The 7,387-nt window shown below is 36.7% G+C and overlaps 1 non-coding gene across 1 annotated transcript; it reads left to right on the top strand.

The window, feature by feature from the left end:
- Nucleotides 1-238: 238 nt before the first annotated feature.
- Nucleotides 239-321, top strand: TRNAL-UAA (transfer RNA leucine (anticodon UAA)). The gene has a single exon. It is a non-coding gene; the product is annotated as a tRNA-Leu (tRNA).
- The last annotated feature ends 7,066 nt before the right edge of the window (nucleotides 322-7,387 follow it).

The raw sequence follows: 7,387 nt of genomic DNA, 5'->3' as shown, positions 1-7,387 counted from the left end.
GGCCACCTTCTCTGACTGTGTCCAAATGTTTTCTGCTTATTAAGGACTCCAGTAATACAGATTACTACCTACCCGGATTTGGTAGGGCCACACCTTAACTTAAAAGAACGTCTTCAAAACTCCTACGTGTAAATGAGTTCAAAGCCATGTAGATGAGCACCTGCTTTCTACATATGCGGTCCTGGGTTCAATCCCTGGTACCTCCTTTAAAAAACAAATTATCTTAAAGACAACTGTCACCAGGATGGCCCAGTGGTTAAGGTGCTGGACTTAAGATCCAATAGGCATGTCCCCATGTGGGTTCAAACCCCACTTCTGGTAAAGCTTTCCTAGCAGGTACTTTACCTGAAGATAAAAGGTCCTTCTCACAGGGATAGGGGTATAAGAATAACTAAGTCTGTACCAAACATGGTTAACACAGCTTGAGGAGAGGGATGGGATGGAGCAGAGACTGGTACTTGGGAGTTAGAAGAATCCTTAAGACCAGCAGATCCTCCAAAAGTGAGGTCAAAGGAGGTATTTTTGGGAACCTGTGAGCATGTGAGAAGATGTGTGTGTTTGTGAATTTTATTTGAATGATTAGAACTTCCAAAGTAATAAAAGACTATTTTAATGATAAATGACCTCCTTTTGGCCACCTTCTGCCATGTATCATGGCCTAGACTTGAAGTCACTAATAGATTGGTCCCAACTGGCAAAGGCCAATGAGAAATAACAGAGATGGACTTCCTTTGATACGTCTATATCAAGAGAGGTCAAAATGAACCATGACCCAAATGAATTTGGAGGTGACATTACCTACTGTATTAGTCAGCCAAAGGGCTTCTGAGGCAAAACACCAGAAATCTGCTGGCATTATAAAGGGTATTTATTTGGGGTAGGAGCTTACAGTTACCAGGCCATAAAGCATAAGTTACTTCCCTCACCAAAGTCTATTTCCACGTGTTGGAACAAGATGGCTGCCAATGTCTGTGAGGGCTCAGGCTTCCTGGGCTCCTCTGGCCTCAGCTCCTGTTTTCTCCACAAGGTCAGCTGTAGACTGTGAGGCTCTCTAGACTTTGCCTCTCTCTACAAGGTCAGCTGTAGACTATCATGCGAACGGCTCTGTTGTCTCTCCCTGGGGCTACAGCTTAAGACTTCAGCATCAAATTCCAACATCAAAACTCCAGTATCAGAAACCCCCAACTCTGTCCTTTGCCATGCCTTTTATCTGTGAATCCCCACCCACCAAGACTGCGGGAACTCAATGCCCTAATGACGTGGCCCAATCAAAGTCCCAATCATAACTCAATCATGCCCAGGTACAGGCCAGATTACAAACATAATCCAACATCTATTTTTGGAATTCATAACCGTATCAAACTGCTACGCCTACTGAGGAATCGTTCTCTGGGTCTACCTGATAGCGTAAAGGCTCTGTGAGCCCCAGCTATTCATCAAACTATAAATCAAGACATTTAGCCTTGTAGATGATAAAATCTGATTTCCTTAGAACAGCCTTAGAACAGGCCTCTTCATGAACATACGCATAACGGAAAATACTTACCATCCAAGGCAGGTAACTCCTTTATTGGGCAACATTTACCCAATGTTAGAAATAATTTGATATAAAAGATGAAATTACCTCCATGTACTTTCTATACATTCTTCCTTGCTACAACATCTGGAGATAATCTGAATGAGATGAATAAAAAATAGGAGTAGATCTATATTCTTCTTTTCTTACCCTACTTGCTTCTCCAGAATAAATCATTCCCCTTAAGCCATTCCTCAGGGCCTTGTTTTTTATGATCATAAAAACTCAGCTTTGCCACCTTGCCTAACACAACAAGGATGGCCTTCTGACCTCTGAGTAAGTCCTGCTACCCAGAGCTCCTAACACATGCTGAAAGCATTTCTATCCATGTAAGAAACTCATTGTGGCAAGTTGTTCTGACTTTTTGACATTTCAATTATTAGGGAAAACTATTCATTTTGAAGTAATTAATTTCATTAGATAATGATGTAGAGTCTAATTGTAAGTGCTCTTATTTCTGCTTATTACAGCATGGAAATAAGCAAAAGAGATGATCATTTATGCAGGGGCATAGGAATGAGGAATAAAGCTCAACCTCTCCAATTTTATACCCCAAATTATTTATATATTGTTATGAATTCTGGATACTGTATAAGCCTACACTAACCATGATGATGGAAGTGACAGTACCAGATATATATGATCATGAAAATGAGTAAACTCCTCCAGTTCAAGTTAATTTGTCACCACAGGGTGTCAAAATTTAAATAAAGGAAGGTTGGATAGTAGTCTTAAAATCCAGAACATGTTGGGGGAGTGACAAGGATGGAGTCTGATGAAAATTAAATTGAAAGCAACAACAAAACAATCATAAACAACAAAGCATTTAACAATAAAACATATTCACAAATACACATATATACATATGAGTATATATCCATTTACACATACATATACCTACACAACAAAGCATATACTATAACAACAAAGCATAAAATACAAACAACAAGACATGTCTCATATTGTATTGAAAGGGAACTGAGGTTAGGGTCACTGGAGGTGCACTGGCCAGCTCTGCCTCTCCAGAGCCTTTCTGTTTCTAGACCAGATTGTGACATCCTTAATTTGGCTTTATTTCTCCTCTGTACATTGGCTTCACAGGATCTCCCTAAATTGAACTCCTGCCCTTGACTGCCAAGGACTGTCCTTGGCATCATGAGATTCTCTCTTCCTGGTGATCTGTGTCTACCTCTTGCTAACTCCAGGTACCCCTGTAGTAGGTGGAATCATGCACCCCAACAAAGGCATATTCTTAATTTTAATCCATGTTCCCATGGCTTTGAAATGTTCAAAATAGAGTATGAGCATTATTAAAGTTGTTTCCATGCAGAGATCCTACCTTCTGTCATCCAAAATCATTCTATTTTATTTCCTCAAAAATTTCCACCCCTCTTGTACTGATTTTTGGTGTAAGGTATTGTTTTATGCCATTAATTTATTAGAACCACCTACAAATTTTGAATGTACCTGCTTTGTGAAAAATAAAGCAAAACACAATATAAATGATAATTTCTGTAACCACTTAGCAAGACGTCGCCAGGAAAAGACTCTACCCTTCAAATTATGACAAAGATATTTTGATGGAAAACACGATGCTTTGAATGAACCTTGACAAGAAAGATGTACTTGTGAGAAAAAATACATTCAATTGTGAACCTCATTAATGGATTTGTTTCTTCTCATCAATGAAAACATTTCCAAGAAAACCTGTGTGTTAAATTGTTTGAGCTTACATTTATATTGGATTACAATGTTAAAAATATCTTTAAAAAAACAACTTCAATGCAGTTTTTAGAAATGTCCTGTTTTCTGTGTATTGAAATCTAGATAATTATTTTAAGAAAATACAGACACATTGGTTTCAATGACATTTTCTATACTGGAGCAAGATTAATCATGACATGTAGTATATTTTCCTTTCTCAATTGGGGTTCTAAAGAGAATTAAGCAGTTATGTCTGAAGGTATTCTTTGTATGAAATGGATTAATTTCTTGCCTATATATCATCATTGTTTGGAGAATTGAGAAAACTAATTTTCCTACATACATAGACACATACATTTATACATTTTATTTATATGTATTAGTGCTAATATTTAATAGAATATGGGATAAAATAGTTATTCATGTAAAAATGTTTTTATGGTGGTAATTTGGAGACCTAAAACATGCAGTGTTTTATTAATTGATTTTGAACAATACAAGTAAGAATGAAAAAAAGTATTCAAGAAGGATCTTTACGCAGATTAGGATAGGCAATGAATGGTGTTAAAAGTGGTTTTATATGTTTGTAATTAAAGGCACATTCTTTGAAAGCAAACAACAAAATCTATCTCTGCCAAGTACAGGTTATGAGCCTCATTCCTCATGTAAGTAATACTGTCCACCTCACGTACCTTTTGTGAGCCTTAAATGAGAATATTTGCAGAATGCTCAGACAGCACGTATTCTATAAATGCAGCTATCTGTATGACAGGTAATAATGCGTTATAGAATCTCTCAGTAATATTGTAATATTTTTTGTGTTAATAGAAAGGAAGGTACTTTATCATTGCTAAGGATCAAAACTGGGGGTTTTAGAGGGGTATGGGATTTTTCCTTTGGGAGTGAAGATAATGTTCTATAATGGACTGAGGTGATGACAACACAACTCTGGGATGAACCTGGGAGCCACTAAATGTCCACTTTGGATGAATTGTTTCCGGCAGGGGACCAGATAACACAGTGAACCCATGGTGGAGGAAGGATAGTGGTTAATAGAACAAATATGAGGCTGTTCTTTCATGAACTGTAACAAATATACCATACTATTACATGGTGTTAATAACAGGATGCTTTGTGGGAAAGTACACCAAAGATAAGCTATGGACTATAGATAGCAGTAACATTAGAATGATGTTCCTTCATCTTTTGTATCAAATGTTTTCACAATAATGTAAGGTGTTGGAAGTGGAGTGATGTATGGGAATCCTTTATGGTATGCATGATTTTTTTTGTAAACTCACAACTTATCTAATTAAAAAAAAAAAGGACTTTCAAACTCTTTTGTAAGGAAAAAAATCTCCCTGTAGGTATACAAATACTGCTTTTTACTCCCCCACTCTTGTGCTTTTACTATGACTGTCAGATGTAGGGTGATCTTCTGGTACTCTCATGCTTTCACATTCTGTCAACTGCTTTTCATAGCAATAATGTTATGTGTGTGATCTTTAGTATATTAGGTTGCTAGAGGTAGGTAATTTAACTTTGGAGAATTAAGACACCTTCTGATAAGCAAGTTCTATATGAAATACTGAAATGCATAAGTATTTAATCCATTGGTAAGTATAGGTTGACTTATTTGAAGCACCCAATTGTAGTAGACACCGTGCTTGTGTGCTAGTGTGTATTTGTGTGTCTGGGTGTGTGTATGTGTGTGTCTCTCTAAGTGTGTGTCTATGTGTGTTTGTGTGTATGTCTGTGTGAAGTGGGTGTGTCTCTCTGTATGTTTATGTGTCTGTCTGTATACACATGACATTGCTTTGCCTTCCAGAGTTTTACATCCTCTATTAAACACAAATACCCTACACATTAGTACATGTACCACACATGTACCACTATATGTACATGGCTCATTCACATGTGTAGGAGAGACCCATCTTAGAGAGGCTCTTATGTAGGTAAGCTAAGTGACAGACTATCAGGACGAGGTCTGTATCTGGTAGTAACTAGATATTAATTAGCCATGTTGCTTTTGGCCAGCATAAACATTCCTTGAACACATGGTATTCCATAAAAGTTATTGATTCGTTGACTGAAGCTAAGAATTCTGTGAAAATTGACATTGTCTCTGTGTGGCATCAACTTCAGTGCACGTTGTAGATGGATGGATGGATTCTTTGGTGCCCTGACTGCCAGGACATGAAGCACTCATTCGAGGGAAGGGGAGCTTTGGGACAGGGCAGGGTGCCAGAAGGCAGCTTCAGATGCTGTCTGGGGAATTGCACGGCTGAGCCTTTGGGGGTCAGTAACAGACAAGACGGGGGATCTCTAGGCTGCCTGTCATTGCACATAATGGCCACAGTAATCACCTGCTCCACCGGCCAAAACACTTCTGTTTTCCTAATCAGTCATACGATAAAAAAGCACAAAATAAATATTTTATAAAACACTGTAAACGACCCACTAGCATTTGACTCTGTCAGATTAGTGGAAGCTTTGTGGTTTCTAGGTGCTATAACATGTTCAGAAACATGCACAAATATAATTCACATGTATTTCCCTATACATTAGATATTCCATGATAATTTAAATTTGAGGGTAATTTTAAATTTATCAGAAAAATGGACTATAATTTTCATTTGCCAGAGAACTCTTTCCTAAGCCTTCAAAGATGCTGAAAGGCGATTTATCTGTAGCTTGTTTAACTGTTCAAATTTAATTTATTTCTGCCATCTGTTACTCTTCTCCATGGATTTTTAAAAAGTCTTTTGTGAAACCATTTGATAGTACTATAATAAAAGCCAAGCATCTCATGGTATAATTGGCTTTGAGTTTGACCATTCAACAAATAAATTGGGAGCCCATTCTGTGCTGAACACTGATCTTTAACAGGCTTAAGTCTGAGTGTCCTTAAATTTCCATCTGCTTGTTTAGGAATATATTCCTTTGTAACTCTAACTATGCTGATAATTTTTATTTTGGATGATGGACTTCAGGAAAGCAAGATTTTTACCCTTTAGTTCATAATCTGATTTTGGGTAAATTTTAGGGTAATTTAATAAACATAAATTATTTTTGAAAGTATTTGGTGATAAACTAAGGTTTTAATATAATCTTTTCAAATAGAAAATTAGTAATCTCTAAATTTAGTGAGCCTGTTCAGTAAATATTTCTTTCTCGTGTACAGCACTGTGTTTAGTAGAACTTTTAAAATGGTTGCAGAATCTGCTTCTTATTCTTGAATTTTGTTTTGCTTTGTTTTTTAGTCTGTTGAGCAACAATTAAATCAGGAAGATTTCCAAAAATGCCTTTGAAGGGCTTGAAACTTTGCTGTATCTGTCAGTTGTAAAAAAAAATCAACAATGGCGTACGGTGTTGATTGATTATTTTTGCCTTGTGATGGTTTAACTGAAATTGTTCTTCATCTTCTTAAAATGCACTGTAATCCCTTACCCTAAACTCACCTATGAACATTTTTGAAGGATTACTAATTGCAGGAAATTGTTGCTTTCAACAGATCATTCATCTGAAAACATTTGAATATTTATACAAATTTCTGTACTCCCAGCCTTGCCACAAAAATTATGTATTGGAGGTAAATAAAAACAAAACGGTGTTTTCCATTTCACGTTCAAATCAAATTAATCATTAATTGTTTTAAAAAATTTGATAGATAAGAAAGAAGCTTTCTTCCAAAAACTTGGCTGTCTGCCTCTTTCTGAAGCCAGTGAGCTTGTTAAAATTGGGAACTTTAATGAACTTGGGTAAAAAACAAATTCTGGAGTAATTATCTTACAAGTATGATCATAGACAATTGTGGTGCTCTTTTGTGTATTAGAGTCAAACAGGGGAAAAACAGCTGCCTGTTTTGACTCAGAAACTGATGCATGATAATTGAATGTTGCAAGGACATGGTTGGCCTGGTTATGTGGACGGCCAAAGAAAGAACCTGGAAGAACATTTGTGCTGCTAGTTTCTTTTTAAAGAATATTAGGAGAGGTAACTAATTACTTTTACATGAGCATCTCCATTCATTGGTTCATTAAGCATTCTCTTTAAAAAGCCAGAATTGTGTTGTTTTTTTTTTCCCCAAGGGAAGATTGTATCCCA

Source organism: Dasypus novemcinctus, chromosome 14 (assembly GCF_030445035.2).
Source record: "Dasypus novemcinctus isolate mDasNov1 chromosome 14, mDasNov1.1.hap2, whole genome shotgun sequence".
In the NCBI taxonomy this organism is placed as follows: Eukaryota; Metazoa; Chordata; class Mammalia; order Cingulata; family Dasypodidae; genus Dasypus; species Dasypus novemcinctus.
The sequence above is the reverse complement of the archived record's forward strand: the minus strand, read 5'-3'. Positions and strand labels throughout refer to the sequence as shown.